This window comes from Bicyclus anynana, unplaced genomic scaffold, assembly GCF_947172395.1.
Source record: "Bicyclus anynana unplaced genomic scaffold, ilBicAnyn1.1 scaffold_41, whole genome shotgun sequence".
NCBI classification, from domain to species: domain Eukaryota; kingdom Metazoa; phylum Arthropoda; class Insecta; order Lepidoptera; family Nymphalidae; genus Bicyclus; species Bicyclus anynana.
The window spans coordinates 47,207-72,009 of NW_026441285.1; the positions used below are offsets into that span (position 1 = coordinate 47,207).

At 34.7% G+C, this 24,803-nt stretch overlaps 2 long non-coding RNA genes across 3 annotated transcripts; both read left to right on the forward strand.

The window, feature by feature from the left end:
• The first annotated feature begins 521 nt into the window (after positions 1-521).
• On the forward strand, positions 522-3,055 carry LOC128199837 (uncharacterized). 2 transcript variants are annotated; one of them, XR_008252363.1, is made up of 2 exons: positions 522-778; positions 2,076-3,055. It is a non-coding gene; the product is annotated as an uncharacterized LOC128199837 (long non-coding RNA). The 2 variants fall into 2 exon arrangements; XR_008252364.1 differs by lacking the exon at positions 522-778 and adding an exon at positions 1,321-1,390.
• Positions 3,056-7,691: 4,636 nt separating this feature from the next.
• Positions 7,692-14,909, forward strand: LOC128199836 (uncharacterized). Its single transcript, XR_008252362.1, has 2 exons — positions 7,692-7,763; positions 14,802-14,909. It is a non-coding gene; the product is annotated as an uncharacterized LOC128199836 (long non-coding RNA).
• Positions 14,910-24,803: the final 9,894 nt, after the last annotated feature.

A 24,803-nucleotide genomic window follows, 5' to 3' on the forward strand; every position in this document is an offset into this window, starting at 1 on the left:
AAGTAGTAGCGCAAGCCCGTAACTTCGGCGCGTGCAATGCGGTTTTTCACGATCGGCCAACGCGCAAGCTACAGCTATACTAAGCTGATATAAATAAGTGGTCAAAGTGGTCTTAATAGTTGATATTCTATCCCTTTCTTCCGATAACTTTTACTTTCATCCGATCTAACTAAATCAAATTCTATATATTTCTATGTATGTCTAAATAGTATCTAAATAGTATAGATAATATATTATGTTTACATAATACATTGACATAAAATTGCAGGCGTCCGCAATTTTGTCCGGGTGAAAACGCAATATCATGACAAACTACTTGTATAAACCTTCTTCTTGAATCACTTTATTTATTATTGAAAACCAATAAAAAACCATTGCGTCGTGTAAAAGATGGTGAAAACAATGACGTGTTATTCTAGTAATAAAATTATTCAATTAGAAATCGATACGAAGTTATTCGATTTTTCGTGTTTCGTATGGCAACATCGATTTGACTTTTGGACAGATATGTTGATGTCAATAATTGTCAATGTCATTCTCATTTTATTAATTAGATAATGTCATTGAATTAATTTACTGATTTTGTATGTTTTCTGTTTACCTTCAGTATTTTTTGAACCGAATTATAATTTTTCAAACCACAGCTATAATATAAATAAAACTTGCACGAAGTTAAATTCGAAATTCGAATAATGTTGACCCTGAACCGGAAAAATTGCAAGTTTATTTCAGCTCTCAGATGTAAATACAAGAGGACATTTACGCTGCATTAATCAATGTTAATATCAATATTAAAATTATTATAGTTGGCATCAATAGGGATGATGACAGTTTTTTAAATTGTATATAAATTAAGAGTACGCTAATAGTAAAGCAATTTTGTAAAAGTAACAGGGTATCTGCGATCATTACTTTCGGAGCTACAGGGATTTAAAGGGTCAGATTTGCGGCGCTGCCGCGGATCCCTGAAAAACGCTCCATACAAAATGGTACGCACTTATGACGTCGTAGGCAATTAATGATCGTTAGATTTGTATGGGCGTTTAAACAAAATTACTTATATCTTTGTTATTTCTGCGTTTATGTTTATAGTTCATATATTAAAAAATGTCACATTTAATGTAAGGAAGCTAAAACTGTATGAATTTTCATCTAATTACGATAAAATATTTTTAGTAGATTTTGAAATTTTATAATCTTATTTATTTTGCAAATATCCAGTCAATCTTTGCTTTTTATGTATAAATTAGTTAACATTGACCTTATTTACCCGAATGTATCATAAAAATCAATATATTAAAACCTAGTCATCATCCCCATTGTCAATAAAATGTCACGAAAATACGAATACATTCTGTTTGAAACATGCTCGTAAACAAGTACACAGCAGGTGCAGGCAGCATAAATAATGTTTGATCCATTTTTAATGTGAAAAACGATTATTATTCATAAGAAATAATATGTATAAGTTTAATAATTTTTGTCATGTTATTGTGTCAAGTCACAACAGAGTGTAGTTTCCCATATAAGTGTTGAAGTGTCGCTCAGTGTATTTTTATGACTAACCAATATTGCTGTATTAAAAAGTACATTTACTGTGTAATTACTGGCATAGAAGGCATAACATCTAGTCAGATGTAGGACAGCACATAGGTTTTCTTGCATTGTTGATGGTTTGTTCAAGCAATATTTAGTGCATAGAAGTATTATAGTATATTTATCCTACTTTCCTGATTAATATTAAATGTGAACTGTGAGTTTGTATGTCAGTTTGCTACATTTTCACACCCTAAACCAATTTTAAAACAGTAATAAATTGTGCATACTAGAGAATTATCTTAATTCTCAGCGTGTGTGAAGTCTGCCAATCCGCATTGGGCCAGTGTGGTGGACTATTGGCCTAACCCCTATCATTCTGAGAGGAGACTCGAGCTCAGTAGTGAGCCGAATATAGGTTGATGATGACGACGAATAAATTGTGGAATAACATAACATTATTAAATCCACTAAGTAAACCAATTTTAAAACTCTGATTAAATTATTTGCTGGATTTTCATATTTTATTACTATTTCAGTTATCCAGCGTCATCCCAAGTTTGTCAAAATTGCTGGAAAACGACTGATAAAGCAGCATCTTGCTCAACTGAAGAACTGAAAATAATTATGTAATAGCGACAAACACTCCAAATCAATGTTGTTTTCCTCGCTGTAATAATTCCAACAGGCTAACTGTTATGAACTATATAGGTAGGTACATCTATTTTGTCAATTTAATTATTATGTGCCTCATTAGTATTGTTTTCTCTTACAATCAATATACAATACAATCTTGAACCATTTTACAAATTGAAGATTTTGCTTCATTATTAAAAATAATATGAGTATGTATAATAATCATTTAGATTAAGAAAATATTTAACACACACCATACAGTTTATCTATGTCTTGGCTTAACAGAAACATTTAAATTAAATTATAAAACACAAACAACAGTCGGGACAATTCATTTATTTACAGTGCTTGTAAACTAAGCCTTGGTTTTGCAAACAAGCACTTTTGAAATAATAAGGTTGACTATTTGTCCATCTCCAGACAGACAGACAGACCTCATCACCAGATAGGCAGACAAGTTCTGCTGAGGAGAGTCAGCAAGAAACTCAACAGTCACTCTTTTTTAGAAAAGTAATACAATATTATAATTTACAATTGTTAACATCATTACAATAATTTCTTCTAGTAGAAGCTGATCCAATGGCCTCCAAGTAGTGGCGTGCACTTCATACATGCATTAAAGTACTGCATATCCTAAGAGTTGTCTTCATTAGTAAATACAGATTTTTCCACTTTGCTTAATTTTATTACTAGTGCATACCCTGATCGACAACCATATGCACGCCACTGCCTGGTTGGTTGGTTGTTTCATTTATTGATTTATTTGTTAAGCTTGTTGGTTACATAAAACAATAAATCTATTCATGTACAGCTTTAATGTTACTTCATCTCCGGTGTACTTTTTGAGCAGTGAGAGTGATAAAATAAAATATTTTTTTTTATGTCTAGCAAACTTTTATTAAAAAAATTATTTAACCAAATCCTTATTTATACATCATATTATCATCTCCGTATACTTTTATGGGGGGGCGTAACTGGGTTTCTTGGGCCAACGTTGTATGGGCTGGTGGACATTCCCCTTTCATTTCAACAACAATCTTGCTAGCGAATTTTGCATCACTGTGAGATGTGGGGCTCTGAGCCCCTTGTAGGTTTTTCAGGATTTTAATAAAATACGACTTGGTTTGTGGAAGGTACGATGTATTCTCTGTTTAAGTAAAATGGTCGTCACATCAATGGAATGTGCTGTGTTGCACTTTTAAACAATAGAAGGCGGCTGGTGGCACACCGCGCGTTATTATAAATATATGATAAAACTTGGACTACACCGAGCCTCACTACACCTTCACCGTTTTTTTTTTTTTACCTAAAATATAAAACCTTACAATTTATGTATGAAAACTGTTCTGTTCTTGTGCACTAACTTAATTTTATTATCTATTTTAATTTTTACGTTTGGTGACAAATCTACTATAACTGTATATGGACCTTTATATAAATTTTCCAATTTTTTCGTATCTTCCGTTCTCAACAAAACTAAATCATCCTTTTTATATTTTACTGGATTTATTTTAGTATCATACTTAATTTTTCTCAATTCTTTGCTATTTATTAAATTATTTCTTGCATCATTTTGAGCTTTCTGTAATCTATATTTTAGTTCGTGTGGATAACTATCAAAATTATATAAAGGTTCAACTTTTGATGTAAGATTATTAGGTAATACACATACATGACCAAAAACTAATTCGTGTGGAGTATATTTAGTTTCACTGTGGACTGTTGTATTATAAGAAAATTTCCAAAATGGAATCCAAGAGCTCCATGAGTTTGGGAACCCATTAGTTTGTATTCTTAGAAAATTACCTAAACATTTATGTGTATTCTCTAATGCACCAATAGATTCATGATGGTAAGTTGTAGACAATAATTTTTGTATACCTAAAATAGTACAAGTTTCTTTCATGATATTAGAAATAAATTCACTGCCACAGTCACTAGCGACAACTGCAGGCACACCGTAAGTTAATATAAATTTTTCAACAAATACTTTAGCAATCTCATTTGCTGATTTTGTCAATAATGGATATGCTTCCAAATATTTAGTTAGTTCACATTGTATAGTTAAAATATATTTATAACCTAAATCATCCTTATCTATAGGTCCTACAATATCTAAGAATATCTTATTTAACGCTGAACCCGCTGTTGTTGTTACTGTAAGAAGTTCTTTAACATGTTTATGATGTTTACATTTTTGACATTTCTCACATTTCTTGATAAATTCTATAACATCGGCCTCCATGCGTGGCCAATAATAATATTTTTTTAATATTATTCAGTGTTCTTCTAATTCCCGCATGACTACTAGTTGGTAATAAATGGAAATCATTAAGTATTAACTTCTTTGTATCATTTTCAGTTATTCTTTGAACATTATTTATTACGCAAAATCGTAACTTATTTTTATTTTCACTCTTATCATTATTTATTTTATTCAACATTGATTTTATGATTTTTATATTAAAATCGTTTTTTATAATTATGAGCTCATTTATTTTCATTTCCTTACATAATTGTTCTAACTCTTTCAACAAGACGTCTCGCGCCCTCGCTGATAAAGAATTTAGTTTTAAACATGTATAAATCGTCAACCTTTCTTTAACATATACGAAGTTTATAAAGCTTCTTATCTTTTAAAATATTAAATAGGTTTCTTTCATCGATGAATGTCAATTCCGTGTCATTAACTGTCTTTTTCAGTATTTCAACAACATTTGGGTGATCAGTCCTAATGTTATCTACTTGAGAAATATCCGTGTTATTGTCTGAATTCTCACACTCTCTCGCTCTCTTAAGCTGTCCACGCGTCATTACATTAACATACTTCTCATTTTCACTCTTATCACTCATACCCTTCAACTCACTCGATTCCACAATCATTCGAGATAATGCATCGGCCGCTACATTACTCTTTCCTTTCACATATTCAATTACAAATTCGTATTCTTCCAGACAAAGTCTAAATTTCGTTAAACGACTGGTAGGATTTTTCATACCAAATAAGTATACTAACGGTTTATGGTCTGTTCTAATTCTAAACTTTCGTCCATACAAATAAGGTCTAAAGTATTCTACGGACCATACTATAGCTAGTAGCTCTTTTTCAATGGTTGGGTAGTTAAGTTCGGCTTTATTTAAATTTCTGCTTGCATAAGCAATCGGTTTACTATCTTTATTATATAATACACTACCTATAGCAAAACCAGAACTATCTGTTTCTAATATAAATTCATTATCATTCGAAAAATCTGGGTAGCTTAGTACTGGTGGGCTGATAAGAATATTTTTTAATTTATTAAATGCATCATCGCATTCAGATGTCCACATAAAAGTTATGTTTTTCCTACAAAGTTTATTTAAAGGTAAAACAATGCTAGCAAAATTTTTGACAAATTTTCGGTAGTAGTTTGCAAATGCTACAAATCGTTTTACATCATCAGTTGTTTTAGGAACTGGGTAATTTTTTACTACTTTTACTTTCTCTGGATTAGGTAAAATTCCACTATCTGAGATAATATGACCTAAATACAATAGTTCTTTTTTTAAAAATTCACATTTTAATGGATTTAACTTAAGGTTAACTTTTCTAAGTCTCTCAAATATTTTGATTAAATTTTTATTATGATCGTCTAAATTTCTACCTAAAACTATTAAGTCATCTAAGTATATTAAACATTTGTCATAATTTAAACCAGTCATAGCAACTGTTATTGCTCTTGAAAATGCACTTGGGCTTATCTTAAGACCCATTGGAAGTCTTTTCATTTGGTATTGAGCTTGGTGAGTTGAAAAAGCGGTATACTTCCTTTTTTCTGGTTCTAATTCAATTTGATAATATCCCTGTGATAAATCGAGATGTGAAAAATATACAAAACCTGACAATGAATCTAAAATATCAGTTATATTAGGAAGTGGAAATTTGTCATCTTTAATACTTTCATTCAACTTTCGGTAATCTATAACTACTCTCCATTTCTTTTCACCTGTTTTATCTGCTTTCTTTGGAACTATTAATAATGGACTTGACCAATCACTACAAGTTTCTTCAATAATGTCATTTTTAAGTAATTCTTCAACTTGCTTTGTTATTTCTTTCTTTTGTGCAAAAGGTAACCTATAAGGTTTACTATATACTGCAGAAACATTATCTTTTAATTTAATATCTTGTTTATAGATATTAGTTACGCTTAACTTATCATTTGGCAAATGAAAAATATCACTGTATTTAGCACAAATATTTTCAATCGATACTTGTTCGTCTACGTTTAAATAGCTTTGTAATTTTAACAAAGAAAATAATTCACGCACTCGATTGGCACTTACTGAACTAGACTTAAAATCGCTTACATAATAATCGTCTGCATCGTGTATAATAGGATTAATATTTCTTAAAACTACTTTATCGTCAGTTGTATTCAATATCTTAATGGCTAAACATCCATTTTTCGGCGCTGAAATTGAATTGGCTATAAAAACACCATTTGTCAATTCAGAACTAACAATTACACACTCCTTATTTTTATTAGTTGGAATATTGTGATGTATGCGCCGACACAGTTTGCATGTGTGAGTGTCGGCCAGCGCGACCGCAGGTTTTGAATAAACAGTTATGCACGAAGCCGTGTTTCATTCGTACACATCTCAGTGGCGACGAGTATTTTATAATCAACCCACATTAAGCGCAAAAAAATGGCAGGAGTTATTGGAAATCTCACAATGTTTGAACCAAATGCTCAAAACTGGGAGTTGTTTGGGAGCAAATTGAAACAGTTTTTAGCACTTAATAAAATAGAAACGAGTGAAGAAAAAAGGGCCGTGTTAATAACCCACCTATCGGATGACGCGTATAGATTGCTGATCAACTTGGTGCATCCGGGTAACGTAGAAGAAACCGAATACGATGTGTTAATTAAAACTTTTAATAAGCATTTCTTGCCGCGACGATCTACGTTTGCCGATAAAGATAGGTTTTATAGTGCCGCGCAAATGGCGGGAGAAGCACTAGAAGACTTTGCAGCCCGATTGAGGGGACTATCAGTGTACTGCAACTTCGGGGAGGCGTTGGATGTGCTGCTTCGTGACCGTTTTGTACTCGGGTTGGCGTTGGGACCGGAACGGGATCGCCTTTTCGAAAAAGACGCGAGTAATTTGACGTTTGCGAATGCATTGGAGTTGGCACAAAAGGTGTCGTGTGCACGCAAGTCCAAGGCGGCGACTGCAACGGGGACGAGCCAAGAAGGAGCAGAAGTTGGTATAAAAGAGGAGCCTTTGTACCACGGGAACATCAGCAAGTGGCGTAACCGCGCTCCACGAACCAGACGAGACGTAGCTGTCACCGAGCCGGAGGATGACGCGCGTCCTAAATGCAAATCGTGTGGGCTACGTAATCACCTTTCAGAAAAGTGTTTTTTTTCGTTTTCACAAGTGTAAACGGTGTTTGGAAATAGGCCACATTTCTAAGGCCTGTGCTGTTAAAAAAGGTCAAAAGGTTAATAATATGCATATAAATAATAATAATCAATGCCGGAAGAAAATGTATCGGACGGCTGTAACGGGTCGTGCGAAGAATGTCAGGTATTCAGTTTAAGGTGCGTAAACAATAATCCTATATTAATACCGGTGTTAATTAATAATAATGTACGCTTAGATATGGAACTAGACACCGGTTCGAGCACTAGTGTTATTTCGGATGAATTGTATTATAAATATTTTTCTTATTTAACCTTAAGCAAATGTTTGATTAAGATTTGTTTTTATAACGAACACAAAATCACTCCTATGGGCTGTGTGGACGTTCAAGTAACTTACTCAAATTGCACAAAAAAATTAACATTCTATGTTATTAAAAAGGGAGGTCCACCATTACTAGGGCGTGATTTTATGGCCAATTTTAATATTGTGGTATCAACGTATAACAATAACATTGTTTTGAAGCAGGCCCATGACTTACAGGTGCAAAAATTATTATCAGAGTTCAGTGACCTATTTACGGAGGAACTAGGATGTTTCAATCAATTTGAAGTAAATCTACATTTGAAAGAGGGTGCTAAGCCCAAGTTTTATAAAGCACGACCGTTACCCTTTGCGATAAAGGATAAGGTGGAGGCAGAATTAAATAGGCTCGTAGGACAGGGTATACTGGTACCAGTTAGGTACTCCGAATATGCTACTCCCATTGTTCCGGTACGTAAACAAAATGTAAGTGTACGTATTTGTGGTGATTACTCCTTGACCGTAAATAAAGATATTCATATTGATCAATACCCGTTACCTCGAATTGAGGAGATATTTGTGAAATTAGGAGGTGGTGAATATTTTTCTAAATTAGACTGTAGTCAAGCGTATACGCAATTTAAACTGTCCAAAAAGTCTCAACACTTAACGACCGTGAACACTACAAAAGGTCTTTTTATGTACACCCGTCTGGTATTTGGACTAGCTAATGCACCGGCAATTTTCCAACGTGCTATTGAAAATTTACTAGCAGGGATAAACGGTGTTTCGGTTTTCCTTGATGACATTTGCGTAACCGGGTCTAATAAAACTGAACATCTACAAAGGTTACAATTAGTATTCCAAAGGTTGAAGGAAGCGGGGTTAAAATTACAAAAGAATAAATGTGCTTTCTTTCAAAAAAGTATAAATTATTTGGGCTACATCATTGATAAAAACGGCTTGCGTAAATGTCCAAAGAAAATAGAAGCTGTTAGTAACGCGCCACAGCCGAGTAATGTTACAGAGTTAAAACGTTTCTTAGGCATGGTTAATTATTATAGGAATTTTGTGCCGCATGCATCATCAATTTTAAGTCCACTTCACGAGTTATTGCGTTCTGATGCGCGATGGGAGTGGGGGAGAACGACCACTAGGGGCAATCACGAAAATTAAGAGTGAGCTAATATCAGACCGCGTGTTGACTCATTTCGATCCAAGCGCGTATGAAATTTATTTATTTATGGGTCTAATTAATAATGATTTTTTTACCAATAATAATATTGGAACGGAATTATAATTTGTTGTCATAAATATCTATTGTTACTTGTAAGATCAGTTCGGCTAAGATCGTCAGTCGGGTAAGTCCGTCAGTTTAGTATTTTTATAGAGAAACAATTTGATTAGTTGATAGGCGTTGTATGTTAATACATACTTTATCACGTAGTGTAATAGACCTGATATAAATCATTTTAGAAATGGCCAATAATATCATTGAATGAAAATTTAAATAAACTGTGCCGATCTAATTGACTAACTTTATTAAGATAAGTATCCTTAATTCAATTTAATTTTATTAAAATAAATATATTGAATGTTATATTAGTAAAACTTATTTACTGAGTGTCAAGGTATTTTAAATAAAATAAAATAGAATCGTGACCAAATTAATCATTTATTTCTTTAATTGAACAGTATTACTTTTAATTTTAGTGACTCTACCGCCAGTTCGGAAAGTGCAGTCTCTTGTTGAGAAGAACGGCAAGAAACTCAACAAATGCTCTTTTAAAGTATTGGTTAATTACAATTACAATATATAGGATAATAATTAATACCTTGAAATAGATAATTCAATTAAGTCTTAACTTCAAGACAAATCAAAATAACATTAACCATTATTACAATACAAATATACAACGACGTAATTAGGTACTATATAATGTCGTTGCAAATATACCTAATTTCACATTAGTAATATTCGGATGTTATAACTTATCGTTACAACAATACAACATAATAAAATACAGTTTACAATAAAGATATTATACAGGGTTAATTTTCGTAAATTGGCAATAATTTCAGAAATAACTTAGAATCGATAATACTATCGATCTATGATTTCAAAAACCCTCCTTAATTTTGACATTTTTTGAAATAATTTTTCCATGAAAATACACAATGTATGGACATAGTGTATCACTGCAAAATCCAGCCGCGTAAAGATACCTAACTATCGCAAGGAAGCGGCTGGTAAGTAGGTAACTGTCTCTAGTCAAAACAAGTAGGTAGGTGTAGGTCCCACGTGTAAACAATCTTATCGCTCCAACCTTTTCGTCTTGCCGACAACAAACGCACCGCACCGCGGGCGCACGGTACGGGAGAAGGGGAGAGGGCGGCTTTTGTTTTAAATTATTGAATTGAATCAGTCAGTTACGTTCGTGTCCTTGACCTAATTACTGCGCGTGCTTGCAAAGTTTTAAGTTTTTAATTAAGTGACCCGTAACCGTTATGTCTCGATCAGTGTACTCAAATCGAGAATTTTATGAAATGGTGGGCTGTTACAATTTAAGTGGTGAAAGCTTAGTTCGCGCGCAAGTGTTATATCGGACTGAAAGCATACCTCGGCTGCAGAGACAAGGCTTAAACCCCAGGCTGCCATCTAGAGCCACAATTTTAGCGGCAACGCAAAGACTGTTAGATTACGGGCAGTTTACCACACCTAGACATGCTAGTGGTAGAGGCGGCCACAGGCAAATTACACTTCAACTGGAAACTGAAATTTTACAGTTCTTCGAACGTAAACCCTGCGCTAGCACGAACGATGCAGCTCGACGTTTTAGTGTGAGCCAATATTACGTGTGGAAGTTACTGAACACAACGGGACTCCATCCTTACCACTACCAACGCGTACAATCTTTACACGACAACGATGGCCCTGCTCGTGTACGTTTTTGTGAGTGGTTACTTGCAAATGAAAATGTTAATATTTTATGGACTGACGAAGCATTGTTTACGCGCGTAGGAATTTACAATAGTAAAAATGAACATTTTTGGGCCTTGAGTAATCCACACGTCAAGAACGATTCAGTATAAATGTATGGGCCGGTATAATTGGCAATGTCATCGTGGGTCCTATTTTTATTGAAGGTAGATTAACGGGCGCAACCTACCTGGATATGCTTAGTGGAGTCATAGAGGAGATGTTAGATGATGTGCCACTAAACCTAATACGCAACTATTACTATCAACACGATGGTGCTCCGCCTCATTACGCAAGTGATGTGCGCAATTTCTTGAACAATAAGTACGGTAACCAATGGATTGGACGCGGAGGCCCGGTACCGTGGCCAGCTAGGTCTCCAGACTTAACCCCACTTGATTTTTACTTGTGGGGTGAAATTAAGAGACGTGTCTATGTGGAAGAGGCACAAAGTGTTGATAATCTGCGTGACAAAATAAGTGCAGCCTTTAATGATATTAAAAGTGACAGAAACACTTAATTTAATAAAAAACAATTTAGGCAAACGTGCCCGTTTGTGTGTTCAACGAAATGGCCTACATTTTGAGCAACTTTTAAAATATTCATAAATAAACTAAATAGGTACTTAGACAATATTAATGATTAACCTGCCTGCAATTATTTATCATCTAAGTAATTGTGTTTTTCGTGTTAAATTGTTATCATAACTTTTTAAAAATATCTAATAATAAAAGACATTACGTACTTTACCGATCTTCTTAGTTAGTTTTTAATAATTGATGAGTGATCGCTAGACACTAGGTTAGTCGTGTAGGTACTTGAGCCCAGCTGATCGCATCGCGTCGAACGAGAACCGCACCGGGCGGCGAGAGAGCATTGAACTTGATTTTTAGGTAAGTGCCTACAGCATATTAGACTCATATCTTACCTACTAGTACTCTACCTACAATGTACAGTGCCCTTGAGTTTTTAAGAATTAGGATTTCATTGGGAATTTTTCAAATCCTTGTAACTTAAAAACTACCATGATTTATGCAATAATTTTCAAATTGTATTTTTATTTTGCTTTTTAAATTTAAAATTCAAAATAATGAAAGTCTATGAAAATTAACCCATATAAAATACTTAGCTTACATAAAACAGCCTCAGAAACACAGGAAGACACCATAACAACAACAATAATTAATATTTTTCTATCACACCGGCCAAGACGCCATTTCGTCATCCAGCCTAAACATCACAATCCTTTACCAAACGCCTATTGGCTAATATTGCTTCTCCATTTGTTTGCAATAACCCAATCACACGCCATCTGCTCAAACTGACCACAGATTTACTTGATACCGCGTATCCCGACGCTCCGTGTCTATGCCAGGTTATTCCTCATTACGTAGAATCATTCTTAGTAGTTCCTACCAGTGTTACCATATTCCAATGACTTTTATAATGACAACTATTACTTCTATTTACTTTTTAATTACAATAATGTCAGATTTATATTCTAAGTTTTACTTTAAATAATATATGAAGAATTATCAAAACAGTATAATTAAGAATATAAAACACGGAAATAATAATAATAAATGTAAATGACTTATTATGTTCTACGTAATGATATTTGAATTTCAATTTAAATAGAACACGTGACGTCATATTTGGTCACCTAAACTTTGAAATTCGTCATGTAACATAACTGTTTGTATTTTCATTTAAACTTTATTATTTAATACAAAAATACTATCTAAATATTAAATAATATTTAATTAACGTAATAATTATCTCATAGGTCTAATTTCACAATGAATCATACACATATTATCAATCAGCTTATCAGCTCAACTTTCAGCTATATTTATTTTTCACTACTTTATAAAATAATCTATCACGCGCGTCTCATCCTCACCGTGGATGCCAGCCCAGTAGGGGTTGCTGCGGTACTAGCACAGATAGGTGACGATGGGGTAGAGAGACCTTTGGCGTTTGCAAGCAGATCGTTATCAAATAGTGAAAAAAATTACAGCCAATTACACAAGGAAGCCTGTAGTATAATTTTTGGAGTCCAAAAGTTCCATCAATACTTGTACGGGAGACAAGAACCTTTCGTGTTAAAAACCGACCACAGACCCTTATTGGCAATATTCGGTAAAAAGAACGGTATCTCTGAGATGACGGCTTCTAGGTTGATTCGATATTCTATTATTTTATCGGCTTATAATTACGAAATTCAGTATATTTCATCGGAAAAGAATAAAGTGGCCGATTATTTTTCACCGCTAATAGAAAAAAACGATTTACAAAATAGGGCGGAGCACGCATGTTGCCTATCAATAAATGCTAAGCAATTAAATAGTCTACCGGTAACATATAGAGATATACGAACAGCGACCGAAAAAGATAAAACTCTAGTTACAGTAACAAAATACCTAAAGTATGGATGGCCGCGTAAAATAAAATGTAGAAGTATTTTACCATACTTTAATTGTCGCAATGATCTCGATATAGAAAACGGATGTCTATTACGAGGACATCGCGTCGTCGTGCCGGCCATACATAGGGAAACACTACTACGAGAGTTACATAAAACGCATCAGGGAATAGTTAAGACAAAATGTTCCGCGCGCACACGCATGTGGTGGCCGAACATTGACCTTGACATCGAACAGCTGATCGGAGCGTGCAGTGTGTGCGCAGCGCCGAGAACTGTGCCGGCGCGCGCGCCCCCCGCGCCCTGGCCGCGCCCCGCCGGGCCCTGGGAGCGGCTGCACTTCGACTATATGCAGGTCGGCCGAAAGGATTACTTAGTCGTGATAGACGCGTACAGCAAATGGCTCGAGTGTATGGAAATGACGGCCGGTACTTCCAGTAGGTCGCTAATTGCTAAATCAAAATTTTCATTTTCTCATTATGGCCTACCTTAAGTTCTGGTATCGGATAATGATGCAAAAATAGTGTCACAAGAGTTTACTAGTTTTTGTTTAGAGAACGGTATTAAGCACATTACTTCACCCATATATCACCCTTGCAGCAACGGACAGGCTGAAAATTCGGTAAAAACGTGCAAAAAAATGATTAAATCAATTATAGAATCTTCCTCAACTAGGGGTAATGAAAAATTGTTAGATTATTTATTTGAATACCGTAACACAGTGCACTGTACGACAGGGGTCACTCCTGCAATGTTATTGTTAGGTAGAAACTTACGCGGCAAATTAGATCTAATCATTCCGCCGCGTAGTGTCAGGGAGCATAAACCAACACAAGAAAAAAATAAATGTCGGTTGCTAGAAATAGAACAAAAAGTTTGGGCTAGATGTTATGAAAATAGAAAACCTATTTGGCATAAGGGAGTAATATTGGAAAGTTTGGGTAGCAGAATGTATCTAGTTAAACTGGAAAAGCAAGGGTTAACTTGTAAGCGTCACATAGATCAACTAGTAGTAGATAAGAGTAATGATAAGAGTTATTGTGATAATACGGGGCCTAGCCAGCCATCACTGTCACCATCCTCATCCAGTACGGATCTGTCGCTACCGCCATCTCAAGAGCTTCCAGCAGAAGTAGGAAGTGTTCAAAGTGTGGAAGTTCAGAGTACTGGGAGTGCTTGCCCAATCACGCTAAGCGAGGTGGGGGAGATGGAGGGGGAGACGGAAGATAGGAACGAAGGGCGAGGAGAGGTGTCGCCAGCTACGTCATCTGACTTAATTGAACAACAAAAATTGGATATTGGCAAATCACCCAGTGTGACAGTGCCAGGCGACCTACCTGCTCAACCACGGCCTACTCGTAGGTTAAGAAATAGAAAAAAGCAGTTTGATTACAAATTAGTGTAAATAGTGTAAAGGTAACTTAGTATAGTAGTAAGGTAGGTTAAATAGAAACTTAATGGGAATTGGTTATTGAACTTTTAATTGTAATGTATAAAATTTGTACACAGGTTCCCAAACTAGAGGGGGAAGAGTTGTGATGTATGCGCCGACACAGTTTGCATGTGTGAGTGTCGGCCAGCGCGACCGCAGGTTTTGAATAAACAGTTATGCACGAAGCCGTGTTTCATTCGTACACATCTCAAATATACTTAATCACTTGGCACCTAGGTTCTATCTCTAACAAATCACTTAAGACTTAATCTTACTATGCTATATCTATTCCTTAAGGTTACACATTTATATCTATAGTTAACAATTCCACCATATTTTGATAGAAAATCTTGCCCTAAAATTCCAGATGAGCAACAAGGTAAATCGTGAAAAACGTAAAATTTATGTACGAATTTCCTACCATAACAATAAATATCAAGATATATGAATCCCTCTGACATAAGACTTCCACCAACACCTTTTATTTCGAATCTATCTTTATAAAATTGTGGTTTTTTAACCAATTTATTTAAAGCACTGCGTTTAATTGCACAAAGCGACGCTCCAGTATCTACTAATAGATCTATTGTTCGACCATATCTTTGAAAATTAACCCAATTTAAACTGTTTCCCGAAAATATAAATTTAGGGACGAAAAAAAATTCCGGAAGTGTTTTGTTCTGTAGGTGTAACTGCAGATTCTTGAGAAGAATCGTTAAAATAGTTTACTTGCTTTTGATACCTGTACGGTCTTCGCAAATTACCACGATGTCCACGAGGTACCGTGTTAGAGAATCTCGAGTAACTATTATATTGGGGTCTGTTGTTATTATACTGGTTTCTAGGGTTATAATTTCCTCTGTTCTTATAATAATTACTTCTTCCGCGGAACGACAATGATGGCGGTTGAAATATGATAAGGCCTCGTCCTCTGCTGCTCATAAGAGCATCTTTTAAAGATCCATAATTACGGGCAGTTATGATAGTACCTAGTCTTTGGCTGTTTAAACCGTCCGCGAATCGTTTTATGGCGATCCTTTCATTTATAGGACGCAATACTTCATATTTCGCAGAATCTCCCTCAGCTTGTGCTATAGTGAGATCTGCAATTTTTCAATTTCTTTACCAAAATCTTTTATAGTATTATTTGCCTGTATAGCCGTCTGTAATTGGCTTTGTAGAGCACTGTCAGATTTTTTAGTAATTAAGTGTAGGCGCATATCACGAAGTAGCGTCTCTACGTCGTTATATGTCTGACAAAGACGCAATTTTGCATGTCGAGATTAGCGCGTTTTCAAAATAAAATTTATTAGAAACGACTTACCCTGATCATTTAACATTGAATCGTACAACTCAGTAGCGTCTATTAATTTTAATGTCGTTGTCTCGTCATCATTCATTTCCGGTAATAGGCTAGTGGCCGTCTTTAAATCAAAATTGACCTTATTCTCCATGGCTGGAATTGGTTCCTGTAATTAACATAAATTATAGATGTCCTTAAATAAACTTTCTATCCTAAATTTATTGTCCACTATATATTTTTGAGTTTCTTGATTGTATTCGTCTTCACTTAATTTAGTATGAATAACCCCTATTAAGGTTGTATAATTGTCATAACACTTTTTTGCAGCACTGTATTTTACTTTTAATATTTCACCTTTTCTTCTCGTAGGTCCTATTTTCACTAAATATGTTCTAATTTCGCTTAATTCTTCTACTAATATATTTAATTGTTCCAACGCCATCTAAGTCACGTAGGCACTCCCACGTGTATTTCTCGGAACTCGCGTGGGGTCGCGGCCTCAAATGTGCAATTGCGACACGTCCGGCCTGGATACACTCGCCAAATTCATTTCCCTTCTTAAAATATTTATGGATTTTTTATGACATTTTTTATAACAATAGATTATCACTCCGATTACAATTATAGTAAGCACAATTATTAATAATATTTCGCTTAATGACCTTTGCCCATGCTCCATTTCGATTTCACGTGCGTCTGCTTTTCCATTAGCATTTTGGGCTACCACTATGGTTTTTTCTTTTGAACATTTTCCTCTCATCTTGTGTTTTTCCATTAGTTCATCCTGGCAGGGTCGCCATGAGATGTGGGGCTCTGGGCCCCTTGTAGGTTTTTCAGGATTTTAATAAAACACGACTTGGTTTGTGGAAGGTACGATGTATTCTCTTTCCAGTCGTCCTTGCTCGTAGATTATTTTCATAGGCAAAATACACACGCAGGGCCTGCTCTATTGCTTGCTCTTTTATGCCAAAATTATTGGGTTATCGCCGCTCGTAACATGGTACGTCAACGAGTACAAAGCTGTAATCGTTGTTTCAAGCTTAAGCCAAAAAATACCTTCCCTGTAATGGGCGATCTGCCCCCCTATCGCGTAAGCGAAGTAAAAAGCTTCGTTTTCTCGGGCGTTGATTTCGCAGGGCCCCTCTACATAACGCCTTATCGCCGCCGCGGTGTAAAAAGCGTAAAAGCTTACCTGTGCCTATTTGTTTGCTTAACTACAAAAGCTCTACATCTAGAGCTAGTGAGCGATTTAAGTACAGAGTCATTTTTAAACGCTTTTAAAAGATTTATTTCTAGAAAGGGCCCTATTTCTTTAATAAGAAGCGACTCGGGAGGCGCTTTTGTTAAAGCGGATAGATGTCTGAAGAAAATTCACGAGCTTTTGTCAAAGGATTAATTTTTAGACCAACATTTAGCAGATTTACGCATACAATTCCAAAGAAACCCACCTTACGCTCCGCATTTCGGTGGAATATGGGAGAGTAACATTAAATCTGTTAAAACCCATCTATTTAGGGTCATTGGAAATAAAATTTTGACATACGAAGAGCTCAACACTGTCCTTATTCAAATTGAAGGAATAATGAACAGTCGCCCGCTCTGTGTATTAAGTTCAGATCCTTCCGATCTCACTGCTCTAACACCATCGCATTTTTTGAATATAACACCACTTAAATGTTGGAACAACATCCCCCCACCTATTCGGGAGGTAAAATCTAAATTTACTTTTAAGAAAATTTTTCGATTGTATTTGTTAGATTGCCAAAAAGCAAACTGTGGCAATTATTAATTATTAATTAATAATAAACAATAAATTCTATATTTTTTTTCCTTTTTTTTAAATTTTTCTTTTCTTTTGTGTTTGCTAGCTATTGAGATTAAATTTTTTTTTTTGTTCTTCTGAGATTACGCTACTGTATTTTTAAACTGTATTTTGTTTTATTTTATTAGTTATATAATTATTTTGTGTTCTGTTCTTCCCTCCTCAGGGTCTGACAGAATACCAGCGTTGTGGGTACCTACTGATGTACTCACAACAAATTTTAGCTGAGTCAGGTCCATTTTTTTGGCACAACATATTTTCTATATATATATATATATATATATATATATATATATATATATATGTATTAGTTTTAAGTTATTATGTAGTTATGTGTTGTGTTAACAAATAAATGATTTCTATTCTATTCTATTCTAAATACTTACCGGCTGAGGACCTTACGGACGTACCTCAGAACAGGCTTACTCGCTATTAGTTGTTGTCAAAACTGGTCCAATATTGGGACAGATGGAACCGTGAATACCTAACTTCGCTTCAAAGTAGACAAAAATGGAACACTCCATCAAATCCGATTAAAGTAGGCTGTATTGTCATTATACGAGACGATAACTCACCGCCTCTTAGTTGGCCTCTAGCCATAGTAGAGGAGCTCTATCCCGGTAGAGACGGTATCGTACGAGCCGCTAGAGTTAAGACTAGAATTGGTTATTATACGAGAGCTGTAGTAAGGCTTTGCCCTCTACTTCTTCAATAATATTCGCACTTTAATATTAACGCTTTAACCTAATTAATTAATGTTTATTTTTAATTTATAGTTAGTCTTTTCTTACAACTTTATTATATTATTTATACGCTATCGCATCATCGCAAACTTTTATTTTCCTAAAGGCTTTGCTTCAGCCCGGGGGATAAATGTTAACGCCATACACTTAACACATTACAGATATATACTTGTCTCCCTTCTTCTCCTACCTTTTCCATTCCTTATTCTCGTGAGAGGGAGACAATTGCAACCCGCAACGCCAGACGCTTCGATTCAATCAGTCAATTAATATACGCCGCCTGATAACTACGCAAAATTGGCTCGCGCGCTTCCTGAATCAGTGATTTACTATAAACTATAATATGTGTTGTGTGTGCATTGGTGGGCTTTCTATGAGCTGTCGAAGACGCCTAGCAGCCCTCTGAGATTTGCTGCTTCGCAAGGTCAGTTCACGAGATCCTTTGTCTCCAAAGTTCACCTATTTCCACAGCAGTATTATCATATTATCTTTGAAGGCATTCTTGTTTTTTAGGCGGGTAGAAGTAAAAGTAATCAAGGAGTAGTCAGAAGATAAGAAATGATTAATTAATGAATTAGATCGGCCATTCGTACTTGCGTGTCAACGTAAAATGAATGTGAACCCTAAATGAAGTACATCTCATTCAATCAATTTTAAATATACAAAATCGGCTACAATAATAATTACCTATTTACACAACGGGTTAGCATAGCTAAATAATAAGATCAAAATCAAAATCAAAATTCATTTATTTCAAGTAGGCTCAATTTACAAGCACTTTTGACACGTCCGTTGACTATTTGTAAAGATTCTACCACCGGTTCGGAAGGCAGGTTCTGCTGAGAAGATACCGGCAAGAAACTCAACAGTTGCTCTTTTGAAATGAAAAAGTCATACAGTACTATAATTTACAATTGATAACAATTACAATTTCAATGTGAAGGTGGAAGCTGATCCAATGGCCTCCAAGCAATTTTATCGTTAAGGAACTCATCAATAGTGTAGTAACCTCGACTAAGTAAATGTTTTTTAACACATTGCTTAAAGTTGTACATTGGTACGTCCAACACAGTCTTGGGGATCTTGTTATAGAAGAAGAGTACACCCAAACCTACAAAAGATTTTTTTACTCTTTGGAGACGATACGCAGAAATAACTAATTTATGTCCGTGTCTAGTAAGACCTGGGTTTAAATCTCCTTTTCGTTTGTACAAATTAATATTTTGTCTTACATAGACTATACTGCTAAATATATACTGAGAGGCTACTGTTAATATGCCTATTTCTTTAAACTTTTGACGAAGGGACTCGCGTGATTTTAGTTGATATATTGCTCGAATTACTCTTTTTTGAAGTACAAATATAGAATGTATATCAGCAGCCTTGCCTTACAACAAAATGCCGTAAGACATTACGCTGTGGAAGTACGCAAAATAAACAAGCCTAGCTGTATCAACATCAGTAAACTGTCTTATTTTTCTCACTGCAAATACAGCTGAGCTAAGTTTACCAGACAGTTTTTCTATATGAGCACCCCACTGAAGTTTACAATCCAAGGTCACCCCCAAGATAACTGTGAAAATCTCCATTTTCAGTGTTTGACCATCGATCATTATAGACTTATCTATTTTTATAACATTTGGTAATGAAAACTCAATACATTTAGTTTTCTTTGCATTTAAAAGTAAATTATTTGCAGTGAACCAATGCGACACATGCGATACGGCACGGTTTACATCGTCAGAGTTATCTTTATTTCTGTCTGTCTTAAAAATTAAGGAAGTGTCACCAGCAAACAGTACAATCTCACAGATGCCGCTAACATGGTGTGGTAAATCATTTATGTACACTAAGAATAGAAAAGGACCCAGAATTGAACCCTGTGGGACGCCCATTATGGTAGTAGAACCGCGCGACTTTGTATCATTTATGCATACATTTAGTGTTCTATCATTGAGATAAGAGGCAATGAGATCAAGAGCAACACTTTTGATTCCATAGTGGCTTAACTTAAGTAAAAGAGTGTTATGGTCAACACAATCGAAAGCCTTGGACAGATTACAGAATACACCTATAGCATTCTTAGAACTTTCCCATGCTTCATAGATGTGTTTTAAAAGTTTAGCACCTGCATCAGTTGTGTTGCGACCTTTTGTAAAGCCATACTGTTCAGGATGAAACAAGTTATTTAAATTAAAATGACTTAAAACTTGATTTAAAATGATTTTCTCAAAAACCTTGCTAAGTGTTGGCAATATTGTAATCGGTCTATAATTATTAAGATCTGTTTTGGCTCCTGATTTAAAAAGTGGTATCAATTTGCCATGCTTCATTAGGTTCGGAAAAATGCCTAAGTCCACACATTCGTTGAAAATAATAGCTAAGTGGGGAGCAATCACATCAATGATGTTAGATATTACTTTCACTGACATGTCCCATAGGTCTACAGTTATTTTTAATTTTAACAAGTTGAAAGATTTTTTTATATCTGATACAGTTATGTGATGAAATTCAAAAAGAACATTGCACTCTTTCACATTGCCTCTTAATAGACTCTGGGCTTCCGTAGCAGATGAACCGAGTGAATCTGTCAACAAGATAGGAACATTCTGGAAAAAGTCTTCAAAGGCATTCACAACCTCGTTATCAGTGTTCACCTTCTTATCATTTACAATAAACTCATAACTCATATCACGTGGTTTAATTTTGCCTGATTCTTTATTAATTATGTTCCAGGTAGTTTGTACCTTGTTCTCAGACTCAATTATTCTGTTTTTGATGTGTAACGATTTTGCAAGAATACAAACACCTTTGAAAATTTTTGAATAACTTTTTAGATAATCGAAATAAATTCGCGTTTGATTATACCGTTTTTCCTCGTACAATTCGTACAATTTATCTCTACTTTTGTAAATGCACTGTAGGCATTTACAAAAGTAGAGATAAATTTCTGAACCCCATTCACTGAACTTTAATTTTTGGCTAGCATTAATGCGTTTAAAGATAACAATTTTACTAAACTCTCTGTCTATTGTCTTGAAAAGTGTACCAAAGAGCATGTCTGGATGACTATTTTCAAATGCAAGACTTGGAATTTTAGCAGTAATTGTGTTTTTAAAACGCTCTACTTTACCTTTAGTTACTGGTCTATATTTTAACCATTGGTTGCTAACAGTTTTATTACTTAAAATAGTAATTATTTGACCACTATGATCAGAGCATAATGTGTTTATTATCATCTTTCTCTCAATCACGCAATTGTAAAATATATTATCTAGACAGGTACTTGAAGTTGCGGTTATCCTGGTAGGTTCATTAAAAGCATGTGTCAAATCAAAACATTTGAATAAGTTAAGAAATCTAACAGACTTTGAGTTATCTTTTAGAATATCAATATTAAAATCGCCGCAAATCAGTATTTGTTTGGAAGATGTGCACAATCGCCTCATTACATTTTCCATTACCTCTTCAAATTGATCATAGTCAGCAGGAGGGGGTCGGTATACGCATACTATAACAATCTGTTCCAACTCCACACAAGATAGTTCAACAATGCATTCCACAGAAAGACTGACTATGTCTTTTCTATCCTTATATTTTAAGTTTTTATGTAAAAAAATCAAGGAGCCACCATGACCAGCCCTTCTGAAGATTACACTTGACAATGAATAATTATTAATATTAAGTACTGACAGCTGTGAGTTAGTAAGCCAGTGCTCCGTAATACATAGGATGTGTATATTGAATTTTTCTACAAATAGTTCAACTTCTAATTCTTTGCCGTTGATGCTCTGTATATTTTGGTGTACAATGTTATACTTACAGAGCTTCTCCGTTGTCTTATTTCCTAGTTTAAAAAGTTATTGCTAGTACCAGCAGTGGTACTGTGGTCAAATACAGAAATATAAGGACTATTAGTACTATCAGTACTCGGGTCAATAATTGAAATATTTGTACTAAAAGTACAGTGTATATTGTTGTCTAAATAAAGACTTTGTTACAGAACCTGTAACTGTATCACTTAAATTGTAAGCTAAGAGTGAGGCAATCCGTTGCTTACATTTTTTTGCCAAAAGTAAGTTATTCTTAGTCAATGTGGAAGAATATATAAACTTATTTATGTCAAAATAAAAAATAACGTCGCTATGACGTGTGTCAAATTGTACATTAAAAGGTTAAGATGAAAAATATGTTCATTTTGTTTTTTGTTCAGTGTGTTACAGTAAGGAAAAGCACACAAAACAAATTTACAATTTGTTTTTTCTTGTATAACTAATATTTTTTCTATGCATTTTATAACATGCTGCTTTTTGACATGTAAGCTGTCTCCCAATAATAAAACAATGTTTGTATTCTGGTTTAAGTTTTCCATATTCAAACTACTCACTAAACTATCCATAGTGGCCCCTGGTGAACATCTATTTAACACTGAATGTGTTAAATATTTATGTAAAATTGCACCGAACCCTCTACCTATACTGTCAGATATTACTATGGTTTGTTTGGTATTCTGGTCTGACAAATCAGCCGACAGTACAGGTAAAGTAGGAGGAACATTGTGACACTGTATACCTGGACTTTCGTCCAACATACTGGAGTAAGAAACAGAAAGCGTACTACAGTCCCCGTTTACCTTGGGTACCTTTTGAGAGCAGTGGCAGTTATTTGACAATGACTCAAAACGAGCCATGTTGTAGGCACCCAAAGCTAACAGTTCATCCGCCGCCTGGATTTGTTCATCTATCTGCTTTTGTGACAGCTCATATTTTATAGTTAACGTTTGCAATGACCATTCCGATTGTTCAATTTGAAGACTAAGGTTTAGAACTTCATTTTCATGTCTGTCTTTAGAAGATTGAAGTTCAGCAGAATAAGATTTTAATTTGTTTAGTAATATTGACCGTTCCTTTCTCAAATGAAGGTTTTTAGTTTGAGTTTTCTGAGATTTAATCAGATATTGAGTTTTTTTAATTATTTTCTTTATGTTAATATATTTTTTAATTTTTTTATGACTATTCTGATTGCAAATATTAATTTTTGGTGTTGTATTTTTAACACAAGGGCTGTCACAAGTCAGGTCGATGCACAATACAGGAGCGTGGGCTGATGAGGATGAAGCGAGCAGTTCTTCATATAAGTTATTAGTGTTTTTCTTTTCAAAAGTATGTAATTGAGACTGTAGATTATTTAGTGTTTTATGAGCACTGCTTAATTCATCCTCCAGAAAAGAAATCTTTGCCAGAGCTTCTTCATATGTTTGCATACACTGGTTAAATGAGTCGGCAACCTCCTGGAGTTGGTCACGCTCTTCCAATACTAGAGTGTAAGCGCTGTAAACTTCAACTAATTCGGTTTTCAACTTGGTGTTCTTGGCAATGATAGCTTTTAGTTCTTCTTCATTGTCGTCATGTTCCTTTAGTTGTTGGGCATTCTCTTCTTTTAATGACTTTTAATGAATTTCTAGGAGAGCATTCTTTAGTTTTAATTGCTCTTCCATAGCAGCTACTCTTCGTGTTCGCATTGGGCGTGCCATTGTGTGATATAACTGCTCCTGGAAAGTCGAAAAGTATATTTTACTTATATCAGAAGGAAAGTGGAATCAGATTTCCTATAGGAGAGAGATAGAAATGGTAAAATCAATGAAAGACAATGAAATAAATTAGGAACTAATTATAAATGAAATGAATAGTGTGTGATTAAAATATAATTATTACACAAAAAAGAAATTAAATAAAGTATCAACTTGTGTGAGAGCAGGTATAATAAATCATATTTTGTCATCAAAAGATAGGCTTATAAATAAGTAGTTAACTAATTACCCATATACCTAGTGGTCTGGTAAAACAGTTTAATTTGCTTAATGGGCGTTATTTTATAAATTTATTATATCAGCTCAGTCTTAAAGTTGTGAATTGTGCTGTCTGAGACAGTTTAAAGTTTTCTTCGACTTTGCTTCCACGTATCGTCAAGCAAGGCGAGATAAAGGTCTGTCGTTAAAGTGTGAGTGGGGACGTATCTCGAACTTCACGAGAAAGTTTTTTGAGGTGTGAGTTGTGAAAATATGGACGATTGGGATAGTATTTATACAATTAAAATCAAATAAAATGCAATACTCCCCGGGTTTTAGTCGTTGAAATTTGAAGTTCCGTCAAACAGCAATCTTCCGTCACTTGGTTTTAAGCAATGTCGTATTTACAATTGGTTTGGTTTC